The 23,485-nt window shown below is 40.2% G+C and overlaps 1 protein-coding gene across 10 annotated transcripts in view; it reads right to left on the bottom strand.

Moving 5' to 3' along the window:
* The window catches only part of RUSC2 (RUN and SH3 domain containing 2), a 70,474-nt gene extending 46,989 nt beyond the window's left edge, over positions 1-23,485 (bottom strand). For 5 of the 10 annotated variants that reach the window (XM_072841819.1, XM_072841826.1, XM_072841820.1 and 2 more), the window contains exons 1-2: positions 23,152-23,456; positions 5,099-5,189 (exon numbers count right to left, since the gene is read on the bottom strand). The gene's annotated coding sequence lies outside the window, so the exon portion shown is untranslated. Of the gene's footprint in view, positions 1-3,439; positions 3,494-5,098; positions 5,190-23,151 lie in introns of all 10 variants that reach the window. The other 5 variants (XM_072841822.1, XM_072841827.1, XM_072841825.1 and 2 more) reach the window with 4 other exon arrangements.

The following is a 23,485-nucleotide window of genomic DNA, read 5'->3' as shown; positions in this document are numbered from 1 at the left end:
GGTCAAATCAATATAGGTATATTCACACGTAAACTGGGGCCTTATCTGAACTAACACTTGTTTCTTCTTTGACAACAATAAATAGGATTTTACCATGTAAATCTTTGCCTAATTGCCAAATAAGTCTCTTTTCAATAGTGGTATATCTTTGTGTAATCAATGTTATCTTGTAATCAATTTGGCCGAATTGTAGTTCCCCACCTTCCGAAGCCCCAGATTGTTAGTTGCCAGTCAAACATCTATTCTCCCTTTCTCTTTCGAATTAACAGAATCCTGATATTCAGCTGGGTATAATGTTTTCCAACTGAAAATTCTTCTTCTTTTAGATAGGAGTGACTATTTGACTAAGTTATGGTCAAAGTGTTGTGAGAATTCTGGGTAATCTCTTTATGATGAACAAAGTATATCCTTCTTGCCTTCCTCCATCCTGATATCAGGAAGGTAGGTATGATGGCTAGAACTATAGTAGCCATCTTGAACCACAAAGATGGCCTAGGTATATTAGAGCAAAAAAATCAGAAGGAGCCTGAGTCTCTCATTTAGACTACAGAGCTGCATACCAGCCTAGGACTGTCTACCTCTGCATTTTTGTTGTTTTTGTTGAAAAATAAACTCTGATATTATTTAAGTCCTTAGTTTTGGGTTTCTGTTACTCCTGTCTACTTCCACTTTATATATTCTACATCCCAATAACCACTAAGTCTCTATCCACCCATCTCCACCCCCAATGCTACTACCCAAGACTAAGCTATACTTACCAGTTGTCTGAACTCCTACATCAACCTCTAACCTGATCTCCTTTCCCAGCACCATTCTTTGAAAATGAAGACTATTTGTATCATCTTTTTGCTTAAAAATATTCAAAGATTTTCCAAAAAATTCAAACTCTGTAGTCTGACCTTCATAATTTACCTCTCTGGTCTCATCTTTTGCCATTCCTACCTTGCCCTGTAGTTATATCTAAATTTACCTCTTTATTGATTGGAACATGGCCCCTCAATTTGGCCAACTCTTATTCATCCTTCAGGTTTTCAGTTGAAACATTACACGTTCAATGGCTTTTCCTAGACCACATTATGTGCCCTGGTTACACGCTCCCAAAGCACCTTGAGCTTCTCTGTACTGTGTTTTAGAATTGTTTATTTAGCTTGTAATGCTAGACAGGCAAGCTCCATAGGACAGGAACCTTGTCTATCATTATCTACTATTTTTTTTAATTTTTATATTTATTTATTCATGAGCGATAGAGAGAGAGGGAGAGACACAGGCAGAGGGAGAAGCAGGCTCCATGCAGGGAGCCCGATGTGGGACTCGATCCCTGGTCTCCAGGATCACACCCTGAGCTGCAGGCGGCGCTAAACTGCTGTGCCACTGGGGCTGCCCTCATTATTCACTATTATATTTCCCAAAACTATTATATCCCCAGACAGAGTCTGGCATACATAAACATTTTTGAATGAATGAAATTTTCAAGAGGGCAGCTAAGCAACATGTATCAGAATTTGAAATAAGTATTCTCCTCAGTCTACTTCTAGAAAATAAATTTAAAAGAAATAACATGATAAAAGTACATTAGGATATATACATAAGGATGATTGCTGATGCACCATTTATAGAAGCAAAAATTTAAAAAATTATTCTAAGTGCTCTGTCATTAGTGTATTGATTAGATAAATTATGAGGTAGCCATAATGAAATATTCTACAACACATAAAAAAAATATTGTTTTAGAACAGTTGTTGAGAAGAAACTATGTCCATAATACAGGGTTTTTTTCAGGATTAAAAACATTTTATTTAAATTCAATTTAATTAACATATAATGTATTATTAGTTTCAGGGGTAGAATTTAGTGATTCATCAGTTGCATATAACACCCAGTGCTCATCACATCAAGTGCCCTCCTTAATGCCCATTACCCAGTTACCTCATCCCCTCACCCACCTCCCCTCCAGTGACCCTCAGTTTGTTTCTAATTGTTAAGAGTCTCTTATGGTTTTATTTATCGTCTTATTTTGTTTTTCCTTCCCTTCCCCTATGTTCCATGATATAGTTTTTAAAATTAATTATATCATGATATAGTTTTTTAATAAAGTAACTTATAAGGTACAATTCATGGTGTGATCCCATTTTTATTTTTATTTTTTTATTTCTTATTTTTTCCCATTTTTATTTTTTAAAAATGTATACACATTTAGTTCTTTTTCTTTATCTGTATTTTGAGTTTTCTGGCAGTAAATGGGCTGATGATTCTTTTAGGCCAATTAGGATCCTTTTAGGCTGGAGGGTCTGCGCCTCATGGACCATATCATCATAGGAGACATGAGGGACCACCCATTTATAGCCAAAAGAGGACAGACACCTGTACTGAGGCAACAAGTATTTATTAAGTGCCTAACATCTATTTCAGAGAAGAAGAAACTCTAGGCATGTTCTAGGGCAAATTATAATTTGTTGAGAAAGCTATTCGTTATTTTAGAAGATCTAAGTTATATTCAAAGTTCTAAAATGCCTTACGTTAGCTTGAGAAAATTATGGAAATAAAAACAACTAATTAAGGTGAGAATGTTCTTAAAACTTGTGCCTGCCCCTTTCATGAATAATTTGGTAAAGTAACTGGTCACATCTTTGAAGAGGGGACATTTTCTTGTATTTTTGTTTATCTTGAATTAGCTAGTTCACAGGTAGACATAAACTTGATGGTTATCTTTACAAGAGTTAAGAACACAAGAATTACATGAAGTACAAAGAACTATAAAGCAAAGAAGTATAGGGACACTTGGGTGGCTCAGTCACTTAAGTGTTTTGCTTTCGGCTCAGGCCATGATTTTGGGGTCCTAGGATTGAGCCCAGCATGGGGCTCCTTGCTTAGTGGGGAGTCTGCCCCTCCCTCTGCTCCTGCTCTCTCTCACATGCTCTCTCTCAAATAAATAAATAAAAATCTTAATAAAAAAAAAAGCAAAGAAGTACATTATAATTAGTATATACATTTCCTCTCTTCTTGGCTGCAGGTTAAGGATAGAGTCTTGCTCATCTCAGTAGTCACTTAACCTAGTATAGAACCTGCCATGTAGCTCAACATGTTCACTGAATTGAACTAAGGAGGAACTGAATCTTCACCAAATTAAACTGGAAAAAAACTTTTTTCTCCAGAGCAGAATTTGGTTTATGACCGTGGTAGACATATTTACACACTAGTTCTACTCCTTTTTGGGGTGTGGGGTGCTGGGAGGACCAAGTGAGTGCAGTGGCTGGGTTCTGGAAGTGCAGGGTGAGTATGCCTAGGTATAATTCCTCTCCCAGAGCCTCCCTCACACACAGCTCTGAACTCCCTCTACTGCTAGCGAGAGCTGAAGCTACAGAACTAGTACAGCATGTTCCAGCCAGAATGACAGACCACACCTCCTCCTCTTTCTTCATCTCCCCCCTTTTAACCTCACCCGTTGGTCTTCAATTCCGTTCTATGAGCTGCCTCCAGTGGGGCTGCTGAGCATCTAGGAAAGAATGCAGGATGTATCTCTAAGAGTCCAGCGCTAGCTGAGGAACAGTTTGTTTTTTTCCTAAAAATGGTCAGTCTATAAAGTTATGTAAGACCCAGCTCTCTGCTGGGAGCTTTTCCAACTCCAGCTGGAGAGATTCCTCAAGCTATTTAGAGTTTCAGGAAAAGAGCTTGGAATTTCCTGACTGGCCAACCTATACTGGAGATATCTCTGGGCAGAGATGGGGAGGTTCCAGCAAAGAAAGCAGGAACTGAACTCCATCCATTGTCCCTGAGTTGTGGACCCACTGAGTTCTCCTGGAAACAGCCTGATCTACCCGCTGTTAAAATTTCAGAACAAGGACAAGCCCCATTGCCAAAACCAGAGCCCAAACAGAATCAAGTCTTTGGGGCTCACTCAAAAGAGGCCAGGTCTGGGAAATCTAATAGCTTGACCTAGAAGCATACCAGCAGGGCTTTGGAAGGGCTTCTTTCTCCATACTTTAGGCAGATGTATAGAGGAATTTGCCTGTGGCCTGAAGAACCTCAGATGCCAAAGTCTTGCACAAGGACTAGATGAATCAGTCAATAAACTGACTGAATACTATGAAGTGCCAGATACTGTATTATGCCATCAGAACAGACCTGGTGCTTTCCTTCATGGAGCTTATAGTTCACCCGGGGAGACTAAACAAATAATAACTATGACCAAATGATCTATGAAGTAGGCCTTTGGAATATGCTACATTCAAGGGAAAGACAGCTAATCCATAAAAGCAAGCTCTGTCCAGGGAGGCCAGTTAACATATTTGTTAATGAGAGATCAGTTTACACTGATTTGGCAACTGAAATGATCTGTATTTGAACTGAAAACTCTAGTCCTTGAAGGAGTCACTAGACTCTATCAATACTCTGCTCCCAGTTGAACTCTACTTTTATGGCCATTCATTTCGCTAGAGTTCAGTCCCTGCTTACTTCATATTGTTTATGGAAATCACTTCAGCTAGAAAATTACCATCCATTACAGTGAAGAAACAGAGCCCTGGTTTGCTCTTCCTAGCTATAGACCATTCATTTTTTTTTTTTTCTTTCTGGTCAACAGAGAGAGTTATGAAAAGGTTGGTATGTAATTCTGCTCTTAAGAACTAATTCTGCAGCATGGGGCAAGTTATTTTTTTTAAAGATTTTATTTATTTATTTACTCATGAGAAACACACAGAGAGAGGCAGAGATATAGGCAGAGGGAGAAGCAGGATCCCTGAAGGGAGCCGGATGTGGGACTTGATCCAGGACCATGGGATCACAACCTGAGCCAAAGGCAGACCCTCAACCTGAGCCACCCAGGTGCCCCAAGGCAAGTTATTTGATTCTCCTCAGCCTGACTTTCTTCACTTATAAAATGGGGATAATAATACCTCTCTTATGGGGTGGTGGTGGGAGTTAGAAGTACAGAAAACTTCTGGTACAGTGACTGGTATTTAGTGAGGGCTTGGTAAATGGCAAATATAATAAACGTGAGTCAAGAATCTCTTCTTGAACCCAATCCCTCCTATTACCTTTTCGAGACTGTACTACTATTCAATTTACTAATTTACAACAGGGAATCTTGTCACCATCATACCTGTGTTTTCTTTTCAATAGGCGTAACATCTCAAATTCCTTTAACCTTTCTTCATGGCTCTGTTCTTTATCCCCTAAGTTGTAAAGTGGCTCTGTCCCAGGAAACATCCCAAAGGAATACAAAGAAAGAACATTAGAGTAAGTTTGCAACTTATCTGTGAATCAAGAATTTCCTAACCAGTGAACACAGTGAATTCAGGCCCTGGACTACCGGAATCGCTCAGTGTCAGCAGAACATAGTGAAAGTGAGTCCTCCACATAAACTCATGGACTGACAACAGTCTCCTAAAAAGATTTAATTATTTCCAGACATGTACCATCCCCAAGGGTGACTCTCCCCAAGCCCTATAGCTTCTGTGGTAGAAAAGTCTTTCTAGTCTATCCTCTCTTTCAATTCCTATAATTATTACTTTAATTCTAGGCTCTCCTTCTACATCATTTTCAAGGGTTATATTCAATCTCTGGGCAAAGATCCCTATGGGTCAGGAATTGAGACTATTGCTAGGAATACAATGGTGAACAAAAGGGATTTTATCCCTGTCCTCACTGAGCTTACAAACTACTGAAGGAAAACAGACAATCACACAAATAAAAATATAATTACTAAGTGTGATAAATGTCATGAAAAGTAGTATAGGGTATTAGGAGGACTTGCTTAAGACTAATTAAAGCACTGGTTAAGAAGTCAGGGAAGGCCTTTCTGATAAAACGTCTAAGTTGATCCATGAAAGGTGAGTTAAAAGGAAGTTAAACAGGTTAAGCGTGGGGGAAAAACATTCTAGGCAGAGAGAATGACATGTGGGAAAGGCTGGAGGAAGAAAATGGTTAGTACTTGGGAATATCTTGGGAAAAGTGAAAGGAAGCCACTGTGGCTGCAAGTGTTCATCATATTTGACAACCTGGATTTCACTGGTGATCTTGATATAAATCATTTCAGGGGAGTGGTGGGAAATGAAGTTAGACAGAAGATGGTTCAAAAGTGAATGTAGGGGTGATTGGGTAACTCAGTGGGTTAAATATCTGACTCTTGATTTTGGCTCAGGTCATGATCTCAGGGTTGTGAGATCAAGCCCTACGTTAGGCTATGCGCTAGGCATGGAACCTACTTAAGATTCTCTCTCTCTTCCTTCCCTCCTCCTCCAGCCCTGCACATCTCTCTTTTTCTCAATAAATGAATGAATGAATGAATGAAAAAAAATTGAGTAGCGGAGACAGCACAGATGGCCAAGGAAGGTTAGCTGTTAAAGAGAGTAGAGAAGTAAAAAGTAGAGAGTAGGGAAATGGGACAGTACCACGAGGGTGATGTGGGGTCAAAGGATTTTTTAAAAATTAATATTTATTTTATCTAATTGATAGATGGATATGGTTACAAAGTTAAAGACTATTTCACACTTATAATGAAAAATAACAATCCTCTGCTCTACCTTTCTCACCTGTGTCATTCTCCAGAGACCACTACTTTCAAATCTTTTAGCTGTCTCAGCTGGCATTTATGTCCATGTTTATAAATAATATGCTTATTTAGCTATTTCTTGGTTTTAAACATTTTCTTTTGACTCCTAATATAAAAGATAAACACTCAGCAATTTCACACCCACCTTCTTCACAATTTCTGGTTAAACTATAACATCTGCTTACTGTGACTTGGTAGTCAGTGGACCTCACTATTATTATATAATTTATAGTTTTTATTTTTTAAAAAACTTTATTTATTTATACATGAGAGACACACAGAGAGAGGCAGAGATATAGGCAGAGAGAGAAGCAGGCTCCATGCAGGGAGACTGATGTGGGACTCGATCCTGGGACTCTCGGGATCATGCCCTGGGCAGAAGGCAGATGCTCAATCACCGAGTCACCTATGCATCCCCTAATTTATAGTTTTTAATACTTGAGACTCTTTTGGTTTAGTTTGGTACACATTTGTCCCTAATTCTTCCCAAATTGTATAGCAGAATAGTAAAAATCCCTCTCAATATAATTTTCCAAATGGTCAAATACAGGTTTTTTGGCTTTTTCCCTGAAAGATCCTCCTGGAACTTTCTGTTCTCCTGATGCATTCTGAATGGACTCCTTTCTGCACTTATGACACTACTATCATGCTGGGCTTCTCTTTATCATCATCCTAGGAATTTCCTTTGCCTTTCTCTTATGCTAGTTGCTCTAGGTTCTAGAACCCACAGTTTTTTTTTTTTTTCTTTCTTCTTTACTCTCCCCTTTTTGCTGGAGCATATCCTTTAGTAGTAGTCTCCTAAGAAATAATACACAGAAGGAACATTTTTTAAATGAATGTCTGAAAATATATAGCTTAAACTTTCACAGATGATAATTTGGTTGTGCATAAAATCCTAGGCTAGAAATTCTTCTGGGGCACCTGGATGGTTCAGTCAGTTAAGTGTCTGACTCTTCGTTTCAGCTCAGGTCTTGATCTCAGGGTCATGAGTTCAAGCTCCATGTTGGGCATGGAGCCTAATTTAAAAGAGAGAGAGAGAGAAGGGATCCCTGGGTGGTGCAGCGGTTTGGCGCTTGCCTTTGGCCCAGGGCGCGATCCTGGAGACCTGGGATTGAATCCCATGTCGGGCTCCTGGTGCACGGAGCCTGCTTCTGTCTCTGCCTCTGTGTGTGTGTGTGTGTGTGTGTGTGACTATCATAAATAAATAAAAATTAAAAAAAATAAGAGAGAGGGAAATCAATTCTTTTTTCATTTTTATTTTTTAAGATTTTATTTATTCATGAGAGACACACAGAGAGAGGCAGAGACATAGGCAGAGGAAGAAGCAGCCTCCCTATGGAGAGCCTGATGTGGAACTTAATTACAGGACCCCAAGATCTCGATCTGAGCCAAAGGTGCCCAGAAATCAATTCTTCTCAGAAATTCGAAAGCACCGCTCTATTGCTCGCTAATTAGATTCCATTATTGTTCAGCCCAATGCCATTCTGATTCCTGATATTTGTATATAATTTTTTTTTTCTAAAGAAGAGTTTTGGAATTTCTTCAAATCTCCAGGGTTCCAAACTGTGATGTTGAGGTACGCTTGGGTAGGTTATTTCTATTTGTTGTATTGGGTACACAGTGGGCCCAGACTTTCAATTTGGAGTCTCATGTTCTTCAATTCTGGGAAATGCACTTATCTGCCTTCCTTCCTTCCTTCCTTTCTTCTTTTCCTTCCTCTTCCTTCCCTCCTTTCCTTCTTTTTTCTTATTTCTTCCCCACTGATGTTGAAGATTTAGAAAAGAGAGGAATTAAATGATAAGCAATATCCTGAGAAGCAGTAGTAGCTCCAGAATTTCTAAATAGGTTGAACTTAGGATCAGCAAACAGATCAGAAAGGGTGGGCAGGAGTGGTAATTGTCTTGAGGTTCCATCTATATAGCAATCACACTTTTTTTTTTACTCAGGATACAGATTTATTTGGGGTAGCTTAAACAATGTATCATTTAGGTATAATACTCTGTGTTGCATGGGCATAAAAAACAATCTCAAAACAGCTTAAACAATGGAGGAAGTTTATTAGTCATATCTATCAAGAAGGCTAGAGGTAGAGTTATTGTGGGGATAGTTAACTCAGAGCCTCAGCACGTCATTCAGATATTCTATTAGGATGGCTATCATCATCTCAACCATCATATCCAGCTATGTTAACTTTCAGAGGCCAGTGGGGAAGAAGTTAGATAAACTCTCCGAAATAAACTCTGTTTGGTTTCAATGGGGAAAGAGTCATGGGGCAGCGAATCAACTGCAAACATTTCAGGGTTCTACAATGATTAAAAAGATAATGTAGGGGCAGTCCCGGTGGCACAGCAGTTTAGCGCCGCCTGCAACCTGGGGTGTGATCCTGGGGACCCTAGATCGAGTCCCACATAGGACTCCCTGCATGAAGCCTGCTTCTCCCTCTGCCTGTTCCTCTGCCCCCCCCTCTCTCTCTCTGTGTCTCTATGAATAAATAAAATCTAAAAAAAAAAAAAAAAAAGATAACGTAGGAGGATGTGCAATCTAGTGTATCAGGGAGGGATTAGCCTTTGTTGGGACCTGGGATATTTCCTTAATTCCAACTAGTGAAGAGAGGATGGCTGTATAGATATTTGCAGATTGGTAGTAGAAAGTCAGAGAGTTCATGTTTTAGGACTTATTTTTTCTTTCTGCAGTTCATGAGTCAAGGTCATCAACTGAGAGAATGGAAGGAAAAAAGGAGGGTAAGAGGTTATAAAGGTAGTGAAAGTATAAAATGTTTGTTATAAAGAGTGGAGGAACAACTTAGAAAAATATAGTAAGCTTGCTGGCCAACATAAATTGGGTGATAATGAATTTAAAGTGATAATAAATCTGCTGGGCTGTACAATTTTCTCCAGCAATGTGTAGCTATTTGAATACAGACAGAGGGAAGGTGAGGGGTTATGTTCTTTCAGGGTTAGGGTTTTACTAGACAAATATATTTTTAAGAGAATAATTGTAATGTGAATGAAGCTAAAGGGCTACCATTGAGGATACTCCAACAAATGAATGGAATACACTAAGCCATAAACCATAGAGCCTACATAGCAACATGGAAAAATGCTTATGAAATAATATTAGTTAAAAGAAAGTAGAATACGGGGCGCCTGGGTAGGCTCAGTCAGTTAAGAGGTTCCTGGGACTAAGCCTTGCATGGGGCTCCCTGCTCAGTGAGGAGTGTGTGTCTCCCTCTCCACTGCTTGTGCTCTCTCAATAAGCTCTCTCAAATGAATAAATAAATTTTTTTTAAGATTTTATTTATTTATTCAGAGAGAGAGAGGCAGAGACACAGGCAGAGGGAGAAGCAGGCATCATACAGAGAGCCTGACGTGGGACTCGATCCAGGGTCTCCAGGATCACGCCCTGGGCTGCAGGCGGCGCTAAACCGCTGCGCCACCAGGGCTGCCCAATAAATAAAATCTTAAAAAAAAAAAAAAATTAAAAGTTAAAAAAAAAGAAACTAGAATACAAAATAATTTGTTTTAAAGATTTATTTATTTATTTATTCATGAGAGACAGAATGAGAGAGAGAGAGAGAGATTGAGGCAGAGACACAGGCAGAGGGAGAAGCAGGCTCCTCACAGGGAGCCTGATGCAGGACTTGATCCCGGATTCCGGGATCACGACCTGGGCGGAAGGCAGGCGCCCAACTGCTGAGCCACCCAGACGTCCCTACAAAATAATTTTAATGCTATAATTACATTCCTAAAAAAATTTATATATGTGTGTAAACAGAAAGGATAAGCAGATGGGATTACAGGTGATTTAAATTTATTTTATTATTTTATTTTTAAATTGTTTTAATGTATCTTATTTTTTAAAACTTCTACTTATGCTCATGTTCAGCTTGATTTATAGATCTTCTTTTTGTAAGATCTTTATCCAGTCTACTAGTGTTAATTGACCATTCTATCTTCATTAAAACTTGTTTTATAGGGTCAAAACCAAACTCATCCTGGGGCCAGGCTAGAATTTCTGTAGATGTTTACTAAATTTATGGATCTTTGGTGAAAGCAAAAAAGCCTCAGGAGGGATCCCTGGGTGGCTCAGTGGTTTAGAGCCTGCCTTTGGTCCAGGGCACGATCCTGGAGTCCCGGGATCAAGTCCCGGGATCAAGTCCCGCGTCAGGCTCCCGGCATGGAGCCTGCTTCTCCCTCTGCCTGTGTCTCTGCCTCTCTCTCTCTCTGTGTGTATCTATCATGAATAAATAAATAAAATCTTAAAAAAAAAAACCCTCAGGAATGTAGATTTGCTTAACAAGGTTTAAGTCAGTTCAGTTACCATAATTCATTCATTACATAAATATTTTTTGAGCTTATATTATTTGTCAGACATTGTGTGAGGTACATGAATATATGATAGAAAACAGCCTAAAGAACAGGGAGACCAGACCTTTGGTTCAGTCTGACATTCACAAAGGGCCTCAAACTTTGCCTTTATCCTTATGTACAAATGAATTTTTTTTAAATTTTTATTTATTTATGATAGTCACAGAGAGAGAGAGAGAGAGAGAGAGAGAGAGGCAGAGACACAGGCAGAGGGAGAAGCAGGCTCCATGCACCGGGAGCCTGACGTGGGATTTGATCCTGGGTCTACAGGATCGCGCCCTGGGCCAAAGGCAGGCGCCAAACCGCTGCGCCACCCAGGGATCCCACAAATGAATTTTTATATGTAAATTATATAAATGTAAAATTGTTTTACTGACATATAATTAACATACCATACATCTCACGTATTAAAAATGTACAATTCGGGATCCCTGGGTGGCGCAGCGGTTTGGCGCCTGTCTTTGGCCCGGGGGCGCGATCCTGGAGACCCGGGATCGAATCCTACATCGGGCTCCCTGCATGGAGCCTGCTTCTCCCTCTGCCTGTGTCTCTGCCTCTCTCTCTCTCTCTGTGTGACTATCATGAATAAATAAATAAAATCTTTAAAATAAAAATGTACAATTCAATGATTTTTAGCATATTCATAGGGTTGTGCAACCATCAGCACAATCTAATTTTGTAATATTTTCATCACCTCTGAAACCATTATGTTGTACACCTGAAACTAATATATAATACAACTAATGTTGTATGTCAACTACACCTCAATTTAAAAAAACGTAGCTTTCAAGAACTGTTCAGTGGTATACTTTTACTTTATACTTGTCTTTATTTTTTAGATTCTCCATGGTGAGCATATTTATCTATAATAAGAAAAAAATACAATATATTTTTCAGAAAACATTCTTAAAAATAGACAAGATTTTGCTTCAAGTTTCAAAGGGAAAATGTCACAATACCTTTCACTTCATCTTTCTCCATAAAAAGACATTTAAGCTTAAATATTTTCTAGGTTAAAGTCTGGGCAATTAATAGCATTTCCTGAGAACTGTTCTCCACAATCCTTTAATCTTGAATGAGTGAGAGATTTATAGTCCTAATCTCCAAAGGAAGAAAATCCAGTGTGGAAATGATATGCCCCAAATAACACTCTTAGACAGTGGCACTATTTGCCTTCAATTCTTGGGTCCTCTACATGGAGCTTCCCCCACCTGCACCCGCCACCCTCTAAAAAAAGCTTTTACACTTGATCAACTCTGAGAATCACTGATTAAGAGGCTGAGATTAGAGTGTGGATCTAACAGTAGTTCTCAGAGTGTGGTCGATGGACCAGTAGAATCAGCTTCATTGGGAATTTATTATTAGAAAGGTAAATACTTGGCTTCAAGCCAGACTTACTGAATCAGAATTTCAAAAGTGATCTAGGTGATTTTTATGCACACTCAAGTTTGAAAAGGACATCTAGAGGAAACTGGGCAAAGAGGCTAAGAGTACTCAAAAGGAAGGAGGTGCAGAGCTCCCCAATGTTCAGTGTATATATTTTAAAGCATATACATTATTATGAAATAGTCTAAAAAACAAAATTTTTTATATACTGGGGATCCCTGGGTGGCTGAGTGGTTTAGCGCCTGCCTTTGGCCCAGGGTGTGATCCTGGAGTCCCAGGATCGAGTCCCACATTGGGCTCTCTGCATGGAGCCTGCTTCTCCCTCTGCCTGTGTCTCTGCCTCTCTCTCTCTCTCTCTGTATCTCTCATTAATAAATAAATAAAATCTTTTTTTAAAAAAAGAAGCGGAATAAAAGATATTAAATATACTATAAACAAGAAAGTATGGCTAGAAAAATTTTCCTTGGCTTTGGGCTAAAAAGGGTCAACAAGTTAGCACAGGTCTTAGATTAAGGGGCAAAAGATATCTATAATTCATTTTCCTAGTTTGATGCAGTCTGTTAAATTAAAGCTATCAATTTCATATAGGAATTTAGGAATCAAATGTGCCGAGCACATTTTGGTTATCCTTCTCTCAAACCATGATTGGCTATTGGTGGGTGGTCAATCGAAGATGATGGGAACTCCTATTCAACCATTTATTTGAACATGTTTCTACTTTGGAGACATGGCTTAGCAGGAGAAACATCTTTATCAGTGGCTTTCAAATTGTGCTTTACAAAGCTCTTTCAGGGGACTGAAAGAAAGGTAGATGAAGGGGATGGAGAGGAAAGGAGGGAAAGAGAGAACCAGGTTAGACTCTATTTCCCCAACTCCTTGCCTTCAACCAAAACAGCTCAGATTTTATCTTTTTGTCTCCACTTTCTTGTGGAATATTTAAACAAAGAACTCCCCTCTAAAACAAGATTGCGATTCTCTACTACAGATCTTCACAAACCAACACAAAGCCACAGCTGTCTTTTGTTCCCCAGAGATCAATGACCCTTGTTAACTATTACTACCACTTGGTTGTTTAGAAAGGACTCACGAATACATAATGAGGCAGGCCTCAGGCTTCCAGGCCTCCCTTTTCCAATCACTATCATTAGGGATGAATAAACTAATGATGTTGTAGGTTGCTGTGTTGGATCTCAAGCAAAGCACATTACAGAAATCAGCCTATAAACTGAAATAACCACTACATTATCTCAGAAGTTAACTATAGCCATAAGTAGAAAGAAAATAAAATTTTAAAGAAATAGACTAGTAGGCTAGTACAACCAAGTAAGAGACATGCTTCAAAGTAGTTACCTTAAAAGATTTAATTCATTCCAGTAGGGCTCCTATTCAAAATATTTCTAGAACTCCTGGGGTGCCTGGGTGGCTCAGTCAGTTAAGCATCCAACTCTTGATTTCAGCTCAGACCTTGATCTCAGCTCAGGGTAGTGAGTTCAAGGCCCGAGTTGGGCTCCACACTGGGTGTGGATTCTATATTAAAAAAAAAAAAAAAAAATTCTAGAACTCCTATAAAAATTTTAAAAAGTTAAAAAAATATGTTACGTTAAAAGAAGGGGGAGGGCGCCTGGCTGGCTCAGTCAGGAGAGATCATGTGACTTGATCTCAGGGTCTTGCATTCACGCCCCATGTTGAGTGTGGAGCCCACTTAAAATAAAAATTAAAAATATATATATATAAAAATATTTCTAGAACTCCCCTTTTGGAACTGCAAAAAAACCACCAAGCCAACTCACAAAATTGTGGGATGTTATCAATCATTGTTTTAAGTCACTAAGTTCTGGGGTGGTTTGTTATATAGTAATATATAAGTGAGACAGAAAAATTTAAATTATTATGCTTTGGGGGGTATTTAAAGGAAATGATTAGTCTTATAGAAAAAACTCTAGCTATACAGAACCCGCAGAGAATAGGTTAGTTTGGATAAAAAGAGCTCAGCTGTATATATATTTTTTAATATTATTTATTTATTTATTGGAGAGAGAGCAAGCACAAGTAGTGGGGAGAGGCAGAGGGAGAAGCAGACTCCCTGCTCAGCAGGGAGCCCAACACCAGGCTTGACCCCGGCCCCAGATCATGACCTGAGCTGAAGGCAGGCACTTAACTGACTGAGCCACCCAAGTGCCCCAAAACCTGGCTGTATCCTTAAGTAAATGGAACACAACACTTTAAAAAACAAGGAAATAATATTTTGTAAGAGAACTCCATAATGAATGGGATCAGCAGTAGGTCCTCAACTTTCCCTTCTTGAGTTTTTGCTTTCTTTCCTTAGGGTCACCTGAACCCTATCTATTCTGAGTTTAGGAAGACTGCTATCCTTTTTTTTCTTTACCTGAGTATGGATAAAAATAACTTTCCATTTCTCCCTGAGTACACTAAATAAATATAAGCCTATATTTTATTTTTAAAAAGAGTTGTACAAGAAAAGAAAGTACAAAAGTATAAAAAACAATAAACAAGTTAAATATAGATTTTAGGTTACTAAGTTAAGCAAGTTAAGTATAGACTTTGGATCCTAAGATAACTAAAGTCTAGCCAGAAGTTGCCTGGACCTGTTTTTCTCTCTACTCAGTTATCAATCCATTGCCCTTGACTATAGGACTTCACACAAATGAAAAACAGCAGATACTTCAAAGCTTGATGTCTTATCTTCCTGGAGGAGATAAAAGATTATCCTATTAAATCAAGAATTCTAGAGAACAGAGGATTTCTTCTTGAAGTATCAAAATTAATTTTTAAGAAACTTCAGATATTTGGGGGGTGCCTGCGTGGCTCAATTGGTTAAGTGTCTGCCTTTGGCTCACGTCATGATCCCAGGATCCTGGGATGGAGCTCAACATTGAGGTCTCTGCTCAACAGGGAGCCTGCTTCTCCCTCTTCCTCTGCTGTCCCCCACCCCCTTGTGCTCTCTGGCACTTTCCCCGCTCTTGAATAAGTAAATAAAGTCTTTAAAAAAAAAAAAACAAAAAAAACAAAAAAACAATACCACTTTAGATATTTTGGTAAAACTCCTTTTATTTATTTACTTATGATAGAGAGAGAGAGAGAGAGATAGGCAGAAGCATGGCAGAGGGAGAAGCAGGCTCCATGCACCGGAAGCCCAATGTGGGATTCGATCCCAGGTCTCTAGGACTGTGCCCTGGGCCAAAGGCAGGCGCCAAACTGCTGCGCCACCCAGGGACCCTTGGTAAAACTCCTTTTAAAATACACTTTTACTGGAGCACCTGGGTGGGTCAGTTGGTTAAGTGCCCGACTCTTGATTTCAGCTCAGGTCATCATCTCAGGGTCATACAGGCCTGTGTCAGAGATCACGGTAGGGTCCGCTTGCTCCTCCCCCAGCTAGCACATGTGCACGTCCGCACATGCGCGCAGGTTCTCTCTTTCACAAATGAATAAATAAAATCTTTTTTTTTTTTTAAGCCACATGTTTACTTTATTATTTTTTAAAATTTTTTATTCATTTATGATAGTCACAGAGAGAGAGCGAGGCAGAGAGAGAAGCAGGCTCCATGCACCGGGAGCCTGATGTGGGATTCGATCCCGGATCTCCAGGATCGCGCCCTGGGCCAAAGGCAGGCGCCAAACCGCTGCGCCACCCAGGGATCCCTCTTTTTTTTTTTTAAAGGTACATTTTTACTTATACACTTTGTTTTGTATACAGTATATAGGTTATAACTTAACTTTTTATTTTTTAAAACTTTTTCTTAATGATTCACTATGAATACTGATATACTAGGCTAATATATAGTTTTGTTCTCAGTTTTGTTCTCTTTTGTTCTTTGTTCTCTGTTAAGGACTTGCATAACAAATCATCAAACATACTTCTATTCAAAAGGCAAGAAAAAGATGACATGATCTTACAAGGAAAAAAACTCTTAGAACTAGTAAATTATCTGGCAGAGCTGCAGGATACAAAATCAACACATAAAAATCTGTTGTGTTTCTATACACCAGCAAAGAACAATATGAAAAGGAAATGAAAAAAAACAATTTCATTTACAATAACATCAAAAAGAATAAAATACCTAGGAGTAAGTTTAATCAAAGAGGTAAAAGACTTGTACAATAAAAACTATAAAAAAATTGGAGGAAAAAATGAAAGAAAACACAAATAAATAGATATCCTGTGTTCATGGATTATAAGACTTAAAACAGTAAAATGTCAGAACCTGCAATGTATGACAACATAAAGAGACATTATGCTATGTGAAATAATCTAAGTACAGAAAAGAAAACCTGATTTCACTTACATGAGGTATATACAATAGATAATTAATTAATGAAAAAGTGGAGAAAAAAAGTGGAATTATGGTTGCCAAGGGCTAGGAGACAGGGAAATGGGGAGTTGCTGTTCAATAGGTATCAAGTTTCAGACAAGTAAGATGAATAAGCTCTAGGGATCTGCTGTACAACAAAGTACCTATAGTCAACAATACATCGTTAAGTGTTCTTTCCACATTAATAAAAAAAAAATCTCAATACTACCCAAAGTGATCTGCAGATTCAATGCAATCATTTTCAAAATCCTGATAGTATTTTTTGCAGAAATAGAAAAATCTATCTTAAAATTCATATGGAATCTTAAGGGATCCTGAATAGCAAAACAAGTTTTTTTTTTTTTAGATTTTATTTATTTATTCATGAGAAACACATAGAGCAAAGACATAGGCAGAGGAAGAAGCAGACTTTCTGAGGGGGGCCTGATGCAGGACTTGATCCCAGGACCTCGGGATCATGGTCTGAGCCAAAGGAAGATGCTCGCTCAACCACTGAGACACCCAGGTATCCCACAAAACAATCTTTAAAAAGAAGAATAAAGTTGGAAGGCTCCCATTTCCTAATTGTGACACTTACTACAAAGCTATAGTAATCAAAAGAGTGTGGTATTGGCATAAATACAGACATATAAACCAATGGAATAGAATAGAGAGCCTGGAAATAAACTCTGGCATATCTGGTCAAATGATTTTTGACAAGAATGCTAGGACTAGGGCAGCTCAGTGGTTTAGCGCCGCCTTCTGCCCAGGGCGTGATCCTGGAGACCCGGGATCGAGTCCCACGTCGGGTTCCTGCATGGAGCCTGCTTGTGTCTTTGCCTTTCTCTCTCTCTCTCTCTCATGAATAAATAAATAAAATCTTAAAAAAATTTCTTAAAAAAAAAAAGAATGCTAGGACTATTTGATGGGGAAAGGGCAGTCTTTTCAATAAATGGTATTGGAAAAAAAATGGTATTGGAAAAATTGATATCCACATGCAAAAGAATGAAGTTGGGCTTTTGTCTTACACTATATACAAAAATTAACTCAAAATGGATCATAGACTTAACCATAAGACATGAAACTATAAAAAACTTAGAACAAAATATAAGGGAAAAACTTTGTGACACTGAATTTGGCAATCATTTCTTATATGTTGCACCAAAAGCACAGGCAACAAAAGAAAAAACAGATAAACTGGATTTCGCCAAAATTTAAAACTTTTGTGCATCAAAGGACAATCAACAAAGTGAAAAGGCAATTCACAGAATGGGAGAATATATTTGCATATGATATATCTGATAAGGACTTCTATCCAGATTATATAAAGAACCCCCACAACTCAACAATAAAGACATGTAACCCACTTAAAAAATGGGCAAAGGATGTTAAGAGACATTTCTCTAAAGAAAATATAAAAGTAGACAATAACCCCATGAAAAGATGCTCAGCATCCCTAACCATTAAAGAAGTACAAATCAAAACCACAATGAAATACCATTTCACAACCTTTTGTTACTAAAAACAAAACAAAAACAAAAACAGAAATAACAAGTGTTGGCAAGGATGTGGAAGAACTGGAACCTTTTATATTGCTGGTGGGAATGTAAAATAGTAGAGCCTGTGGAAAACAATCTGCTGGTTCTTCAAAGAAAGTGAACATAAAATGATCATATAATTCAGCAATTCCATTTTTGGGTATATATCTAAAAGAATTACAAGCAGGGACTCGAATAGATATTTGTACACTCATGTTCATAGCAGCATTATTCACAATAGCTAAAAGGTGGAAGCAACCCAAGTGTCCATTAATAAATGAATGAATAAGTAGAATGTGGTATATATATCAATGACTATTATTCAGCCTTAAAAAGGAAGGAAATTCAGATACGAGCTGCAAAATGGATGAACCCCGAAGACATTATGGTAAAAGAAATAAACTAGTCACAGAAATATAATATGGTTTAACTTATATGAAGTATCTAGAATAGTCAAATTCATAAAAAAAGAAAGCAGAATGTTGTCAGAGGCTCTGGGGAAAAGAGTATGGGGTTTCAGTTTGAGAAGATGAAAAATTTTATATATAGATGGATAGTGGTGATGGATGGATAACAGTGTGAATATACTTAATGCCACTGAACTGTACACTTCGGAGTGGTTAAAATTTCTCCAAAGAAGATATACAGATAGCCAACAGACACGTGAAAAGATGCTCAACATCACTCATCAGGGAAATGCAAACAAAACCACAATGAGATATCACCTCACACCTGTCAGAATGGCTAAAATCAAAACACAAGAAACAACAAGCATTGGTAAGGATGTGGAAAAAAGGTTGCACTGTTGATGGGAATGCAAACTGGTGCAGCCACTATGGAAAACAGTATGGGGTTTCCTCAAAAAATTAAAATTAGAACTACCCCATGATCCAGTAATTGTACTACTCGGTATTTATCCAAAAAATACAAAAACACTAATTTCATGGGATACATGCATTCTTAAGTTTTTTATTTTTATTTTTTAAAAATTTATTTACTTATTTCAGAGAGAGAGGGAGAGCACTCATATGCACAAGCATGAGCAGGGGGAGGGGCAGAGGGAGAAGCAGATTCACAGCTGAGCAGGGAGCCCAATGTGGGGCTCGATCCCAGGACCCTAGATCATGACCTAAGCCAAAGGCAGATGCCCAACCTACTGAGCCACTCAGGTACTCCCATTCCTATGTTTATTGCAGCATTATTTACAGTAGCCAAACTATGGAAGCAGCCTAAGTCCATCAAGAGATGAATGGACAAAGAAGATGTGAGATATATATATATATATATATATATATATATATATATATAACGGAATATTATTCAGTTATAAAAAAGAATGAGATCTTACCATTTGCAACAACACAGATAGAACTAGAGAGCATAGTGCTAAGCAAAATAAGTCAGTCAGAGAAAGACAAATACCATAAGATCTTAATCATATGTGGAAGTTAAGAAATGAAACAAATGAACAAATGAAAAAAAAAGAGACAACCATGAAACAGACTTTTTTAAGAGACCGGAGTGGGGGAGGGGCAGACGGTGAGGAAGAGAGAATAGTAAGCAGGCACTATGCCCCCAGTGCAGAGCCTGACATGGAGCTCCATCTCACAACCCTGAGATCATGACCTGAGCCCAAATCATGCTGGACACTTAACTGACTGAGCTACCCAGGAGCCCTGAGACTCTTAACTATAGAGAACAAACTGATGGTTACCAGAGAGGAGGTGGGAAAGGGAATGGGGGGATAAGGGATGGAAATTCAAAAGTATAGTTATTATGATGAAAAAAAAGGATTAAAAAAAAGAATAGTTAAAATGGTAAATTTTATGTTGTGTGTGTGTGTGTATATATATATATATAACCATAATTTAAAAAAAAAGAGTTAATGCAGTAGGAGAGGTTCTGCTACAAGTTACACTTTTTTGTTAGAAATCTACCCCCTATCCCACTCTCATCTCCACTCCTAGCTATCTCTCTCAGAGCCATGTTGACATCTGGCCACTCAAAATAATATGGTCATTTTACATGACAGACTCATTTGACAAGTACTATAATATTATATGCCAGTGTCCGAGTAAGTGTTTTTCGGGTAACCCAAACATTGATCAATCATACTATCTCTATAGAGCCTGTCCTTACCTAATGTGTCATGAACCATCCCAGTCAAGTGACTTTTAATAGAGTGCTCAGTCATTGTGTATGAGTAACAGAAGGGTGAGTTATTGTCCTAAGTTTGCAGAGAGAAAATTAGAACACACAAGCCTCCCCATGAACTAGGGTTGCCAGATTTAGCAAACAAAAATACAGGACACTTTATTGTTTACCTGAAATTCAAATTTAACTTGGCATCTTGTATTTTATCTGGCAACACTCTGAAGTATTGTAAGTTGAAGAGAAAATAAATTAAAAAATCCAGAGTGTTCTGGGCTGAGGTCTTACTTAATAGGGAGCCTAGACAGATGAAAGTAAAAAAGCTCCTTAAAAATGTATTGGTTTCGGGCAGCCTGGGTGGCTCAGTGGTTTGGCGCCGCCTTGAGCCCTGGGCGTGATCCTGGAGACCCAGGATGGAGTCCCATGTCAGGCTCCCTGCATGGAGCCTGCTTCTTCCTCTGCCTGTGTCTCTGCCTCTCTCTCTCTCTCTCTCTCTCTCTCTCTCTGTCTCTCATGAATAAATAAATAAAATCTTAAAAAAAATGTATTGGTTTTACCTTCCCCACCAAAAAAGGTATTGGTCTCCAGATGCAATGCCCATGTGGACTCCAGTTTGGGAGCCCCTCCCTGCTTTGGGTTTCTATGGTCCAAGACTTACTTTATAAAGGCAGATCAGAGAGTGGGAAAAAAGAGAAAATGGAGAAGGATAAATCAAAGCTAGAAATGGGTGAGGACATACTCAGCTTCTTGTTAGGCCAGGCCTCAAAAAAGAACTTTCAGGGATCCCTGGGTGGCGCAGCGGTTTGGCGCCTGCCTTTGGCCCAGGGCGCGATCCTGGAGACCCGGGATCGAGTCCCACGTCGGGCTCCCGGTGCATGGAGCCTGCTTCTCCCTCTGCCTGTGTCTCTGCCTCTCTCTCTCTCTCTCTGTGACTATCATAAATAAATAAAATTTAAAAAAAAAATTAAAAAAAAAAAAAAAAAAAAGAACTTTCAACACTTAAAACAATCAGAGGAAATCAGATTTTGACCTGGCTCAAAGTGGAAGAGAAACAAAGGTGGTAAGCGTAAGCAAAAGGAGGAGCATAGGTAACAATATAGGGATAGTGGTGGGATCTCTCTTCCTTCCCCAAAGCTGTATCACTGCCTCCTAGAAACTCCAATAATTATTTGTACTTACTAATACTTTGAGCCCCAGTTACAATAATGCCACTACTGGTCAGGCAACTACTTTCAGCTTATCAACTCCTACAGCTTCCCAGCCATTTTTTCATCACTCTGCAGTGTCATCTACTTCCCCTACAGAACCTGGGCCAAAACTGAGGTCTCTGAACCCTGTCTCACCTTCAGGAATCTGAATCTGTTCAGGTTATCCTCCTAAGAATCAACAAAAACAGGTTTCAGGCTGTTCTTTGAGAATTCCATCTTTAAAAGGCTCACATTCTCATATATTACTGATACTGTTCACATAGTGGTAATCCCTGTCTGACTCAGGTCTACTGAGAGGCCATAAATGGCCCCATATGGCCTGATCATACTACAGTAGTATTTAGGAATATTTGATCTTAATCATATTAGGCCTGCCTGGGATGTCTACCACTCCAATCTCTCAGGGGCGACGGTGGGGGTATCCAGGAGCTAAAGGGCAAAAACCAATGAGGGATTTTATTCCTCAACCTGTCCTGAAGCACCAGCTGACAGGCTACACTGAGTCAGCTTTAAAGGCTGTGGCTGACCTCCAGAATATTTCCCCACAGGGAGTAGTTAGTCTCTAGGACAAGAGTAGCAGGTCGCTTGGGCAAAAGCTCTTTCAAGATTATCTGGGCAGCCTCTAAGGCACTTACCAGTAAGAATTTCTGCAGTACCCAGCTCTGACTTTTTTTCAGTACACAGAAGGTTAGTGGAAAACATCTGATACATAGAAGGTCCTACCTGATTAAATTAGATTCATGAATTGAAAGACTGAGTATATTCAGTTTTAGGCTCCTGATATGAGTAGCGCAAATAACCCTCCAGATGCTCTTCCTTTTCCCCTCTTCATGTGCCTAGAGACACCTTTCCCACCAAAGCACTCTGCCTTGTACCTTCTGCATTGGGCTCCTTCATTCATTTATCCACCCATCAAATATTAACTGAGTGCAAACGTGTGTCAGGCACAGTGTTGGGGAGCTGGGGTACAAACGAATAGAGTGTGGTCTTTGCCTCCAGGACGGCTCCCTGCTGTCTGCTGGGCCAGCCTGGCAGTCCCCAGCCAGCCCTGGGCGCGGGATCACCATGCCCTTCGAAGCTGGTAAATGCAGTGGCGGCGGGACTTGTCGGGCAAAATGTCAGGCGTTTTCCGAAGGTGAGAGTGAGAGATCTAGCCTGGCTCAGGCGGATACCCGCTAGGGAGGTCAAAGGGGCGGGGGGGCACAGAGGGCCCGGCTGGCACTGGCTGCAAGGAGGCCCCCATCCCGTCAACAGTCCTGGGGCTCGGTGCTCGGCGCCTGCGCTCCCCCCCAGGGCTGCCACAGGAGATGTGGGTACAACGATGACGGGGGAGTCAGCTGAGGGTGCCACCGAAGGGACAGTTTGAGGAGACGGTTGGGGTGGATCTGGGGTGACGCCCAAAGGAATATTTGGTCCTTGGTGCTTGAGGGTTCAGCGGATGGTAGAGCAGAAGGGTCAGGAGGAGGGCAGGTCTGGTCGGTCCGGAGGGTGGGAGCGGACCCGGAGGGTGCGGATGAAGGGCCAGCGCGCAGGGTGAGGGGAAGGGCGGGGACGCACCCAGGGCTTTCTCCTAAGGGATCACTTGGAACGTGAGGGCAACGGGTCTTCCGGACCCCGCCAACCCCAAAGAGGCGTCCCTACCTCGTTTCTCGCCTCAGCGTGATCCTAAGGTGCCGGCGGTGAGGGTGTTGGCGGCGGCGGCGGGGCGGCGGCGGCGTCTCGCGCCCTCCTGGGGTCGCGCAGCAGCCGGGACAGGCCGGCGTCCCCCTCCTCTCCAGCCGGGGTGGTAATGTCCAGTCCCCCCTGCAGCCGCGGCACCGATGGTCCGATCTGGGTTGCCCTCATGCCGCCCCCGCGGACGGCGCGTTGGTTCGGTCCTCCCGGCCGGCGGTGCTCGCCCACCTCCCCCGCTTCTTGCGGCGATGGGCGCAGCGAGTCACGCGCAGTGCTTTCCCGCGAGGGGAGCGGCGAGGCT

The sequence above is a fragment of the Canis lupus genome, chromosome 10 (genome assembly GCF_048164855.1).
Source record: "Canis lupus baileyi chromosome 10, mCanLup2.hap1, whole genome shotgun sequence".
Taxonomy (NCBI): domain Eukaryota; kingdom Metazoa; phylum Chordata; class Mammalia; order Carnivora; family Canidae; genus Canis; species Canis lupus.
Note: the sequence above shows the minus strand (reverse complement) of the source record. Positions and strands in the feature narration are given on the sequence as shown.